The sequence below is a fragment of the Harmonia axyridis genome, chromosome 5 (assembly GCF_914767665.1).
Source record: "Harmonia axyridis chromosome 5, icHarAxyr1.1, whole genome shotgun sequence".
In the NCBI taxonomy this organism is placed as follows: domain Eukaryota; kingdom Metazoa; phylum Arthropoda; class Insecta; order Coleoptera; family Coccinellidae; genus Harmonia; species Harmonia axyridis.
The window spans coordinates 9,485,849-9,499,636 of record NC_059505.1 but is presented as its reverse complement, the minus strand read 5'-3'; the positions used below and the strand labels follow the sequence as shown (position 1 = coordinate 9,499,636).

Below are 13,788 nucleotides of genomic sequence, written 5' to 3'. Positions count from 1 at the left end.
TTTGCAGAAGTCTTTATTTATCCAATATCTAAACTAAAAATGAACAATAAAATGAGTCCTTAAAAACATAAGATATTCATGAAAAACCTTAATCCTATAAGAAAGCCATTAGAGCTGAGAAAAAAAATTTCTCAAAATGGCTAACATTCGTCCAAATGCATTTCTGTGCTGGTTCAATTCGACAAATTATTGATTTTCCTACCATTTCTTGACTTTTTTTCAAATTGTTGCAAGTTGCAAGCGTCCTCGATTCTCTGAAGAAGTTGCATTCTATCGTTTATTCGTATCGAATAAACTTCTAATTTTAAGTAACCCCAAACAAAATAATCGATAGGATTTATGTAGGGGCAGTTATGCTGTCCACTCCTACCAACGATTTGAAAAATTTTCGTTCAAAAAAAGTGTTCACAATGGCCTTGAAATAAGGTACAGCAGCCTCATCGTGTTGAAAATACATGCCTCCGATATCAACAGCTGTATCATCAAGCGAAACAGGTCAAATAATCTAAAGAAAATCAAAATAAAGAATGGTAACACGCACGGACCAACCAATCTATTATTATGAACACCATACCGAACATTAAATGAAAATCTGAATTGTAAATTGGCTTGTTTTGTAGCAAAAGGATTTTATTCGAGTTCGGGGCAGACATGTGAATTTTAAAATCATTAATACCACCTCTGGTAAATTGTGCTTCATCGCTAAATGAACATTTGTATAATTTTTTTTTCTGTGACGGGAAAAAAATTGACATTTTATCTCTGTTGACAGGTAACAAAATATGACTTTTCACGAAATTACATTTTTCCCCGGGAAAAAGTGAGTACTTTTTTCCCGGATATATATACATAACTACATATACCTAGATAAAGGAATAATAATCATTCGACCACACTGTTGATAGCTTTTGTTGTTGTGCCAGTTCCGAAAAATAAGCCAATAACACTGTCTCCGAGAAAGAACTGCATGTCTTTTTCATTTTCCATTCCATAAATCTTGAATACGCGGTTTCGTAAATTTTCCGCGATTTAGCTGGCAATAATTTTCGTGACGCTACTTGCGCTGCTTCTATCAACTCCGGTGAAGTCAGAGAAAACTCGGAATCAGACATTTTTTAACTTTATATTATTCAACAAAATAACTGCTAAACAATTATTACTGAGTTCGCAATTTTTGAAACAAATTACAAAATTAAATTGACAGATATTTGATTACTTTGAAGTTTTCCTTAGCAACGCATGTCTAATTGCAGCTTACTAGTTCAAAATTCAAATTTCATATCGATAACATTCGGACTTTGATATATTGTAATTATATGTTCTTTTACTATTAAATTGTCGTTTTTCCTGTCACAGAAAAAAATTGTGTATTCTACACGGGAAAAATATTAGATTTTAGCTCTCGGATTTTATTTTGTTTTGACAACATTACCTCGAGCTGAAGTCTAATACTTTTTTCCCTTGTATAATAAATAACTATTTTTCGAAAAGTCAACTACTAAAAACTAGTCAAGCGATTTCAACGCCTTACTCTAACTTCTGAACCTTTTTGAATACATATTCAGGTTTGACTAGATTTATTGAGTATTAAAATTGCATGCGGAAGTTCGAGGAATACCTTGCTTCCTTTAATGTTTTCCACTTCGTTCGAATATCCTATCATATTAAAGGAATTTTAATATACAAGGTGTTTTTTTTTGTTGAACTTTATTTATCAATTCTTCCTAAGCCAGACATGAAAATTACCGATTCACAGAGGAACAGCGGTTTTGGTTTCGAGGTTTTTTGAGTTGATTCCATATCAATTTGATGTCCTGAATTCAAATAACGTATTCATTTTTACCTTGGAGCTCAAAATTTTGAGATATACAATTTTAGAGAAATATAAGTTACATTATTTCAACTCAAATCCGTGAGTGTATTAAACAAAAATAGAAACGAAATTTATTTTATTTAAACAAAATACAATATTATGTCGTACTCACAAAAAAACATTGAAAAAATCAAATAGACACTCAACACTTCGAAAGCTTCTTTTCCGAGACATTCTTGAATGTTTCTATCATACAGACTCTTTTTAAACTTCAGCAGTAATCTGCCATCATGTGCATGTCCCATCTTTCTTGGTAGCAGTCTCCCATAACTTAAATATCTTGGTGTTTTTCACTCATACCACCTAAATTTTCTGAAAAAAGGATTTGAAACTATTAAGCATCTTGTTAAACATTTCACCATAGTTTTGAGCTGTTATGTTATGTTATGTTTGCCTAGAAAATTTTCTTTAACTGCAACAAATGATGTCCAAGCTCCTCGTTCAACTTGATTCATTGAATTCATGAAGGCAGGATCCTTAATTGATTGTCTTATTTATCGGCCGTCAAATATTCTTGCTTTGAGTTTTTCTGTACTCAACTAATGCATTTAACCCCTATATATGCAAAACATGACCCATTCTTATCAAGAGCCTTTATAAATTGCTTCATTCTTTTCCCCAACGTCCATGTTTTGTCTCTGAGGCAAAAATTTTCTAACCGAGTGGTGTGTTTTGTCCTTACTAACCCAGAGGCGCAAGAAACACGGATATTTCGTTTCGTGTAACCACCTTGCTGCCCAAGAAGGAAGTTCACCATTTTTAAGTCTACACAAATCATCCATTGATGTTCATGATACTTTATCTTCTGCAAGACCAAAGTTATGGCATTATATTCTTCTTTCCGTTTCGTTGAGTGAGCTAGGGGTATTGAACCATATTTATTCCCATCCTTAGAAGGACACATTTTAAACTTCGCTTTGAACTGTCAATAAATAGGCGACCATCTTCTGAAATATATTTCTTTCATAAGTCCCCTAATTTCGTGACAAAATACAAGATTGTCTTCTTGAGAAAAGTATGGTAGCAGATCTTTTTCAGTACTGCAGAAGTATTTCTCGATAAATTGAGATCCTTGGTGAAATAATTAAATTCATTTTGAAGCGTTGAGGAATTGATGACGTCCCCTCATAGTCACTGTCAGTTTTATTAGCATTAGAACTTTTATTAGCTTCACAAGAGCAATCAGAGGCAAAATATTCGTCATCAGAGATATCTGGTACCTGATGAAATGTTGGAATCAGTATTTCATCTGAGTGTGGGATATGGCGTATTGCCGAGTCTATATTGGTTAAATACAGGGTGTGCAAATTTCGATGTTTTAGCACTACAACTTTTAAACCAGAGGAGGTAGACAAAATCTGATATTCCATTCTCGGTCTCTTTTTCTGAGAAACTAACAAGGGTAGTATTAATTTTTGGCCACCTTCTTTTGTTTTCGAGTTATAAGCGAAAATTGGAAAAATGGCGATATCGAAAAACATTTATATCTCCGCTAATACTGATGATAGAGCACTGAAATTAAAACATTATACAGGCACTTTATGTAGAATCCAGTGGCGTGCTAGTCTTTTCAGGGGGGTCTTAAATTACGAACTATGACCCCAAGTTATGTTTTTTCAAATGGGAATACTAGATTTTTGTGCCATTTTTTGAAACTGATTTCAGAAATATATAACATCCTCCTCTGGTTTAAAAGTTGTAGTCCTAAAACATCGAAATTTGCCCACCCTGTACACTTACTTCGGTTATTTCGATTGAGTTCATTAATATTTACTAAACAGAAACAACAATCATTGAAGTGGTTTGTATTAATTTTAATGATTTTAGAACTCCCATAAATGAATTTAGGCACAGAATAAAACTCACCTGTAACCGTAGTAAGCCAAAGTGCTTCTAGGCCAGGTCAATACGGTAGGCACTCTTGTTGTCATTGAGATTGAAAACAACAAGTTGATATACGTGCACTCATGTCTAATTTCCAAATGAAACAAGACTTTTCTTGTAAAAAAGTGATTTATTGACTTCTTGTAGCGAACAGGCAAAATTTCAGGTTTCATCTTATCTGATTTGTCGCTGGTCAATTGATGGAAATTTTATGAGTTTATGCGAAGTATTATTTACTATTATTTTAATAGACACACGTAATTTTGAATATCTATATTGATAAATAATGGTTTAACGTCTGTAGATTAATATATTGAATTAATTTCACACCATTCAGACAATTTTTCAACTCTGGAAAAAGTACCTTCCCGAGCGGGACTCGAACCCGCAACCTCCGGATTACTAGTCCGATGCTCTCGCCTTTCCTCGATAGCTCAAAGGCAAGAGCATCGGATTTGTAATTCGGATGCTACGGGTTCGAGTCCCGCTCGAGGAGGTACTTTTGACATAGTTGAAAAATTGTCTGAATGCCGTGAAATTAATTTAACATCCATATTATTCAAAAACCGAAAATTTCAAGATTCTACCTTTTTTCGTTAGACAGTTATCAATGAGTCAAACACTAACATTTGAGACCATTTCCAGATCAAAATTATTATCTGTTCAGTGAACCCTTAATAAATGGTGAAAAAAATTTTCGATGTCAAAACTTATATCTGAAAATTTTTAATAGTCATTCTATTGTTCATTCGGAATAGGGATTCATCAAGCCAAGTAGCATGACATTTTAACCAACTACTTTACTTGAAAATCAAGCTCGTGAAAAATTACATACTTGAGCTTGACTTGACTTGATTTTAGATATTTATTGCATGACTTGATATCAAGCTACTTTATATCACTTGAGCTTGATATGCATCGCGTCGCACGGCATATATTTCTGCAATCTTGTGCGCGCTTAGACTAAATAAGGGGATTCCTCGAGCACCGAGAGACTGAAGCATTCGTCAGTGTGACTTTATTAGTAGTTTTCTCACATTTCTATGAAATCTATTGGAAGATTTTGGTATTTTCAGAAATCTAAAAGCTGAAGCCACATTTAAAATATAGTTTTGAGAAACCATTGAAATTAATTAATGTTTTTATTCAATATGAAAAAGACTCGGAAGAAGAGAATATTAGAAACAAGAAAAATATATAGAATTTATTCGAAATATATTACACACTTACATATGAGTATGTACTTAAAAACTAAAAAGAATGAAATTATTTCTCAGGAAAAAACAAATCAAATTTCGCCGAAGCGGCAAATATTGTAAGGCGGCATTTTCTACTTCTTCCGAGAAACCCGAATTACTAAAAGTACCTATGTATTGAATAATGTTATTTAATTTCACAGATGATTTTTTATATCAAATTAACTACAGTTGAGCTTGGGCGCTTTCAAGTTTAAAATAATGGTTCATCCGCATCATCCAATTGTTTTACTCAATCATCTTGAAGAAAAAAAAACAAAATGTTCAAGCGTTTTATAAAATCGAAACTCAGCAGATTTTCGTATTCCTGAATACCATAAATCAAGTATGGCAAAAAAACAGTTTATTTTGAGTTTCAAGTCAGGATTTTTGACTATTTCATCTTCGTGTTCATAGGTGAATTATTATTTCTTAATTTTTTTCGCTCTCAAAACCTCTTTATTTACTTCTCAAGAATCAAAGAAGCCTTTATAGGATCATTGAATATTCCCTCGAATTGTCCAATGCGTAACATGCTTCAGTGAAAAACTGCTTTTGATGAAAAACTAATCAGTTTTTCCCTAAAAGATTTGAACTACTTTCAAACCATTTGAAATATTTTGATTTCTTTTAGAATATTAAGACGTTCTCAGATAAATCTCAAAATTATAATTACTCAGTGAAATGAGAATGTAAGAATCACAGCACAATAATGCATGTAGAGTCAATCTTATTTAATTTTGAATTTGAGTCACCAGAAGCAAAAACAAAAAGGGGCGCAATTATAATATTTGCCCAGGGGCGCATCTTGGGCTAGGCGCGGCCTTGGCCTTAGATAGGTACTAGTTGCGTATTTTAATTTTAATCTAATGGAAGCCTATTAATTATTACAACTAGCGGAATATGATTTGTTTTTTTCTGCGGTTGACTAGGCAACCAAGAAAAATACAAGGTTGTTCAATAAGTTTTGCGGTTCGATAAGAAAAACACAATTTTAGAGTTTGAAATATACTTTTTTATTCACTATAGTCTCCCTGAACATCAGTATACTTGTTCCAACAGGATTACAATTTATCAGGTGTGTGAATAAGTCTTTCCCGTTTTTTGTAAGAGATGGCGCCACCAATACTGTGCGAGTATTTAAAGGTTACATATGTCATAATCAAAGCTTATTCATCTGTCAACAATTCCACACTAACACATTAGTTGAAAATGTCGAAATTTGAGCCGAGTCGACGTCATTTGCGGGAAGTTTCACTTTATTGGTTCAATTTGAAGAAATCTGCTGCCGAGGCGCATCGGTTGCTTCAGGAAGCTTATGGAGAAGGTTGTGTCGATGATTCAAGTGTTCGCGGATGGTTTCGACGCTTCAAAAGTGGCGATTTCGACGTGGAAGACAAGGAGCGTTCCGGGCGGCCGCAAATCTTTGAAGATCAAGAATTGGCGACTTTGCTTGATGAAGATTCGTGTCAAACGCAAGAAGAACTTGCTGAAGCATTGGGAGTTGACCGAACAACCATTTCCAAGCGTTTGAAAGCCATGGGAATGATCCAAAAGCAAGGAAATTGGGTGCCGTACGAACTGAAGCTGAGAGACGTCGAACGGCGTTTTTTCACTTGCGAACAGCTGCTTCAGCGACATAAAAAAAGGGTTTTCTGCATCGTATCGTGACTGGCGATGAAAAGTGGATCCGTTACGATAATCTGAAGCGAAGAAAATCATGGGGACTACCCGGCCATGCATCATCATCGACGGCCAAGCCAAATATTCATGGCGCCAAGCTCATGCTCTGTATATGGTGGGACCAGCTAGGTGTGGTTTACTATGAGCTTCTGAAACCGAATGAAAGGATCACAGGCGAGGTCTATCGACGACAATTGATGCGTTTGAGCCGCGCACTGCGAGAAAAACGGCCACAATACTCCGACAGGCACGACAAAGTTATTTTGCAACATGACAATGCTCGCCCACATGTTGCACAGCCGGTGAAAACATACTTAGAAACGCCCAAATGGGAAGTCCTACCCCACCCGCCGTATAGTCCAGACATTGCTCCGTCTGATTACCATCTCTTCAGATCGATGACGCATGGCCTGGCTGACCAGCACTTCCATTCCTACGAGGAAGCCAAAAAATGGGTGGATGACTGGATAGAGGCCAAACCGGTCGAATTTTTCCGCAACGGGATTCGTATGTTGCCAGAAAGATGGGGAAAAGTTGTAGCTAGCGATGGCCAATACTTTCAATAATTCATTTGTAACCATTTTTTCACAATAAAGGCTCAAAATTTGAAAAAAAACGGGAAAGACTTATTCACACACCTGATATGAATTTCATTCCTGAAGGGAGAATCTGGAAGGGTTGCAAAATACGTTTCTACAACTACTATGATCTCACCATTTGATGACAAACGCTTTCCACGCCTGAAATTTTTTTTGGGTTTAGGAAACGGATGAAAGTAGCTAGGAAACACATCTGGTGAATTTGGTGAATGGTCTAAAAATTCGAACTTCAATTCATTATTTTGGTCTTTGTCAAAATGCTCTTGTGACAAGGTGCATTGTTCTGATGAAAAAAATTTTTCTTTTGCAAACCGGCGTCTTTTCAGGAATTTTTTTCTTTATCTGGTCCTAAAGGTGACAATTGTCTTCAAAATTTATTGTTTTAACAGTTTTCAAATAATCCTCAAAAAAAAAATTTTTTGGCATCTCAAAAAAATTGATGCTAACACTTTCTTGGCCGATTTCTGGACTGTAACTCGTTTCAGAGCCGATGAATCAGGCTCACCTCATTCTTTAGACTCTTGTGTTGGTTCAGGATCATGAGGATGACCCAAGTCCCATCCATAGTGATTAATCGACGCTCAAAATTCACTTTATCCTTTCGAAAACGATTTTAATGTTGCTAAGAACGTATCATTCGAAAATTTTTTTGTTCCATTGTTAGCGAATGCGGCTCCCGTTTTGCTCACAGCTTTCCGAAACTCAATACTTCAGTAAAAAATCGAAATATTGCTTAAACTGCCCAATGAGATGCCTAGGTCTTCTTCTAAACCTCTTATACTCGATGACTTTCCAATAGGATATGTTGTATTTTTTCCACGATTTCTGATGTTGTTGCTGTTTTTGGACATACTTGACGTGGATCGTCTTCAAGGCTTGTAAGACCACGTTTAAATTCAGTAGCACATCTTTTACTGTACTAATTTAAGCAGAGAGTTCTTATACACTTTCAATATTCGTTTATGAATTTCCTTTGATTTCAAAAAATCAAAAAATCACTGCACTTTACTTGAAACTTTACGCACGTTCATATGAAGAGTGTACAAACAAAACAAAACAAAATTTAGTCTACTACTAACGCCCTCTCTTTTCGAACAGTAAAACTTTTTGAACAACCCACCTATATCATATTTCCCATTTTATAATCAATGGTTTTTATCTTATTGAATAATATTGTTCTGAAAATGGGAAAATATGGAATTGTAAAGTTGTTGAATTAACCATGGATTCGTCATTAATAATTTCAAACCTCATTTGTGTGACTGTCCCCAGGCAAAAATTTGGACATTAGAGACATCGTGAGTAATGATACCGCTCAAATTGTACATTATTCTCCGGCTTTTGTGAGCCTGGATTAACAATTGTTTCCCAGGCCAAATTTCATAAGTTCGCAATTGGAGGTAAACAAGAACTGATATACTCGACATCAAATCTGAGAGGGTATTTTATTTACCTACTAATAATTAAAAAAAAATTGAACAAGGTGCAGAAGTAATTATATACATAATAGGTAAAATGTCTAGATTAGAATTATTACTCAATAAAAGAGGATTGGCCTTACAATGTTGACACTATTAGCATAGCCAAGGTTTCATTCGAACGACTTATTTCATCAAATATATTTCAGAAGATTGATCCCTCGTCAGTAGATTTTTGTGAGTATATTGGTGAAATTAAAATTAAAATTGATCATTTATCCCATTATATTGGTAATGTATCATTCAGAAACCACTATATAATAATTCTGTTAAGATAGATCATTGAATCACAAGACCTGTTCCATGGAGGTCTAATTATAATAAAAAATCAATAGTTTTGATATTTATCGCTCAATTTTTCAATTCTTGGCAATATATTCACAGGGGCTCGTATAACAATACTTCCCTTCTTCTATTGCGGCCGTTTGTCTCTCAATACTCGGCTCAAACGCATTAATTGCGTTCGATAACCTGTGATTGTTTCAGTCGCTTTTAACAACTCATAATACACTACGCCAAGCTGGTCCCACAAAATACTGAGCATGACATTGGAACAGTGAATATTCGGTTTCACCGTCGACGTGGAAGCATGGCCGGAATATCCCCATGATTTTCCGCGCATGGGATTATCGTAATGAATCCATTCTTCATTTCCAGTCAAAGAGCTGTTTACAAGCAAACAAATGCTGTTCAACATATCTCCACAGCAAAGTAGATTGACTGCCTTGGCTGAATTGCTATATACTATCATATTACAATGAGCCGCGGCAGTCAATCTATACCTATACTAATTTGCTGCCTAGTAAAACAAATAAATATTCCTCCCTCGAATATTCAAAAATTTTACGAAAGAAAAAGCCATAATATCCTTCCTTGGCATGTAAATACCTATTATTTCACTGTATTACAAACTATTCCTAATAAATTGATATGAATGAGTAAAATGTTTTCGTTCCCTTCAAGCGAGTTGTACCATACTTGGCACATAATATAATAATATCAATTTTTTTTGTAAAAAATTTAAGGCGGAAGTTTTATTGACATTAATTTGGATAAATACGTACCTAAAACTCAATATATAAAAAAATTTCAAAAAAAAATGGCCAAGTAAGGTGCTGAATTTTGATAGGCATTCACAGCTCCATTTCGTGTCTTTCTCCATCGAATCATGGCCAAAAGATTGAAGATGGAGTAAAGAAATATTTTCAAGGGACATCGACCGTATGAAGAAGTGTTTTTTTTATCGACCTTCAAGGTCAGAACTGGGTTAGTAAAATTAGCATATATTATGAAAGAATTCCCAGAATCATTATTCGATCGATCAAATCTCACAAACATTATATGTGAAGTGTATCAGAGAATCAATCATCCTGAGTGAAATATGTGTACTATTCATATTGCAGGTAAATCTTTGATAATTATCTATCACAAACATTAGAAATGTCCGCTCTTTCAGCTATTAAGGGTTATGGTTCAATATTTTTTCAGGCATTGTATTTGCATTTTTTCCTGAACTATACTAGCTACAATCAACTTCTTAGATATCATAGATCACAGATCGATATGTTTTTTGTTTAATTTTTTTCATTAGTAAAATCTTAAAAAAAAGCACGGATTAGAATGACGGATAATTATTTTTTTTTCAGATGTCAGTATCTGATATTTTGGGGGTTTGAACTAATAAGCAATGCATTATTCTAGCCAATCATTCGGGATTGTACTAATAAAACTGCTTCCTCCTTGTGTAAAAATGTTTGATCGTAGTTGTTTTGCAATAGTTTTTGTTAGTTATTTCAATTTTGAGATGCAATTAATTTTAATTCAGACAGATTGTCAACTTGTAGATTTCGGAAATGAAAGTTTTCATTAAAGATATCATCAACTTTGCATATATACAGATTCCTATCAATTCACCGGCTAGGTGCTTTGTGCGTGATACTCATCGATAATACCTTGTTTACATTGAAACGTCGAAATTTAACTTTGAATTTGTCATTATTGACAGCTTAAAGCGCTTCGGGATTCAATAAACAGAAACCGATTCAGTGCTATCTAAAAGAATATTGAAGACTTCAATTGTTGAAAAAAATAATCTTTCCAAATACAACTCGTTATTTGAATTTTATCACATCATTTCTCATTTGTATCAATCAAACTTGTTTATTTGAGGCAAAAACATTCAAACAAACCAAATTTAGATAAAATCTATCGATTTTTTCTTCATTTTTGCCAATTAGTTTTCGTGGAAAAGAATAAATCATCGATAAAATTTGAAGCACTCGTGGTATTACCTTTCATTATTTTTTTCACATGTCAAAATCTGACATTTTGATGGTTTCAACTATTAGCAATGCATTTGTCTAGTCAATCATTGAGGATTATTCTGAAAAAACTGTTTTATCATCGATAATAACTTGTTTATATCGAAACGACAAAAATTTACGTTAAATTTGTCATTATTGACAGCTTAAAATGCTTCGAGGTTTATTGAAAAATGAACACAAACCGATCCAGTGCCATCCTAAAGAATATTGAACATTCAAATTTTCGAAAATACAATCTTCCCAAATACAACTCGTTCTTCAAATTTTATCATATAATTTTTATTTTCATCTTTCAAACTTTTTTATTTGATAAGTACGATGAGTGGTTTATTTTCTATATCGAAAAAATTTCCACGAAAACTTGGTTATTTGGCCAAAACATTCAAAAAAATCGAATTGGGATCAAATCACTCATCCTGACGGACTCGTGATTTTATCAATCGATTTGTTTTCATATTTCTGCCAAATAACTAAGTTTTCGTGATCAAGAAAAAATCATTGATAAAATTAGAAGCACTCGTGGTACACAACCTTTGATAATACATTCGTAGTATAATAAAAGGAAGAGAATCTATTTCTTATTACAACTTGTAACCTGATACCGGATTTTATCTTCCTTCCAAGGATATCTATGAATTTTTCTCTGTTTCAGATAAAAGTACCCCAATAAAGTAGATAGCCAATTGATCCATAACTAGATTTGGGATAATCCTCAACCCATAAATATTGTTTAAATCAGTGAAACACGTGGCATCTGGTGAGTCTACTTAATCTTTTTTTAAATTACATTTCACGTATCGGAATATGTAAAAATCAAAAATTGTGTCCGTCTGCCATACGTCTACTAAAAATGATGAACCAGCCTGATGAAAAAAAATTTTCAGAATAGAACAAAGTTTATAGGTCCAACTCGATCACATGACTAGTTTTCGAGATACAGGGTGTCGAAGTTGGAAAATGGCATTTCTTTAATGGAACATTTTGCCCAAAAAATATTACTCATAGCATATTCGACTGGCTGTACCAATGCGAATTAATTCGAATTTTTGTAGTGCTAAATAACATAATCAGCTCGAATTGATTCGCATTGGTGCAGCCAGTCGAATACGCTAATTATATTCCATTAATAATTGCAGTCTATATTTATAATTATAGACTGCAATTAAAAAATAGTGCATAAAAAATAGTGAATGTGTAATCAAGTGATTTATTTATGATTTATTTACTTTCAACAAAATATTGGTTTGCCTTGGGTTACTGAACGGAGCGTTTGTCAAAACTACATTTGCTTCTACAAAATTCCAAAATCAATTCCGAAAAAGATGAAATTCAAGAAGCAGCAAAGGCTGCATGTTAATTCCTATCACTAGAAAATTTTAAGAAACGTTATCAAACAGCACATATAAGTGTTTCAAAGAAAGTTGTTTCAGAAAGTGGTGTCTAAAAATGAATTCAATCTAAACAGCAATGCTAGCATATTTGATCAAAAGGAGTCAAACATTAAAGTCGACAACAAGTTTGAGGTGCGAATATTCCATGTTTAAGTATAAATGAGCTTGTTCACTAAATAAATGTCATCAAAGATTTGAAGAAACTCAACAAAATATTGAATATCCATACATAAGTTCAAGATCATTTTAGATAATTGAGTTTTATTACCCAAGAAATTGTGTGCATACGAAACAAATTACTATGTAATGAACAGTTCATTCAGACCGAAAGCAATTTCTTTAATAAAATGAAAAACATTTTGGTTGTAACATTTATCCCATTTGAAAATATTGGTTTGCATCACTCAGTTCAGTATTTCTGGAGCCATAAGTATGAAAATGTGGGTATGAATCAAAAGAATGTTATGATGGATAAGTTTGACTTCACTTGCAATAATTAAAATTGGTTCTAAAGGGTGTTTTTTTTCGAGGTATATAACTTTAAACTGGCATTACTGTTTAAGATGGCGACCGATTTAACAGCTGTCAAGTGATTAATTCTCAGTTTGGTTCGGCAATTCATCACGCCAGAACAACGCTTGCCAATAGCGCAATTTCATTCCGAAAATAATGGTTCTGTGCGGAATACGTATCGCGCACTACGTCCATTTTATCGTCGACAAAATCGTCCATCGGAGCAGTTAATTCGATTAACCATGGAACGTTTTCGCACCACGTTTACTCTTATCGATAACTTGCATCCCCAGAGACGCCGTACGGTGCGTACAGAAGAAGCTATTGCTGCTGTAGAGCGTAGCATTGAGGAAGACCCGAATGAGTCTATCCGCCATCGAGCACAGGAATTGGATCTGTGTCCATCGACTTTATGGAAGATTTTGCGGACCAATTTTGATTTGCGTGCTTACAAAATCCAACTCGTGCAAGAATTGAAGCCAAACGATCATCAAGTAAGGCGAAGATTCGTCGAATGGGCCCAAAATGAGATTGCCGTTGTTCCCGATTTTCATAAGCGAATTTTGTTTAGCGATGAAGCGCACTTCTGGTTGAATGGCTACGACAACAAACAAAACTGCCGCATTTGGAATGAAGCTAATCCTCAAGTGTATGTCGAAACACCGTTACATCCAGAAAAACTGACTGTTTGGTGCGCTTTATGGGCTGGTGGAATCATTGGTCCGTACTTCTTCAAAAACGATGATCGGTATAGAGCCATGATTACTTACTTTTTCATTCCTGAATTGATGATGTCATGATGTCCAAG

At 34.3% G+C, this 13,788-nt stretch overlaps 1 protein-coding gene and 1 non-coding gene across 5 annotated transcripts in view; both read left to right on the top strand.

Moving 5' to 3' along the window:
- Positions 1–13,788, top strand: part of LOC123680652 (protein croquemort-like) — a 41,005-nt gene that overhangs the window by 12,850 nt on the left and 14,367 nt on the right. For 2 of the 4 annotated variants that reach the window (XM_045618650.1, XM_045618651.1), the window contains exon 2: positions 11,729–11,833. The exons of 1 other annotated variant lie outside the window; for it this stretch is intronic. The gene's annotated coding sequence lies outside the window, so the exon portion shown is untranslated. Of the gene's footprint in view, positions 1–10,104; positions 10,156–11,728; positions 11,834–13,788 lie in introns of those variants that run through there. One more of the 4 variants, XM_045618652.1, reaches the window with a different exon arrangement.
- Trnat-ugu lies at positions 4,181–4,253 on the top strand. Its single transcript has one exon. It is a non-coding gene; the product is annotated as a tRNA-Thr (tRNA).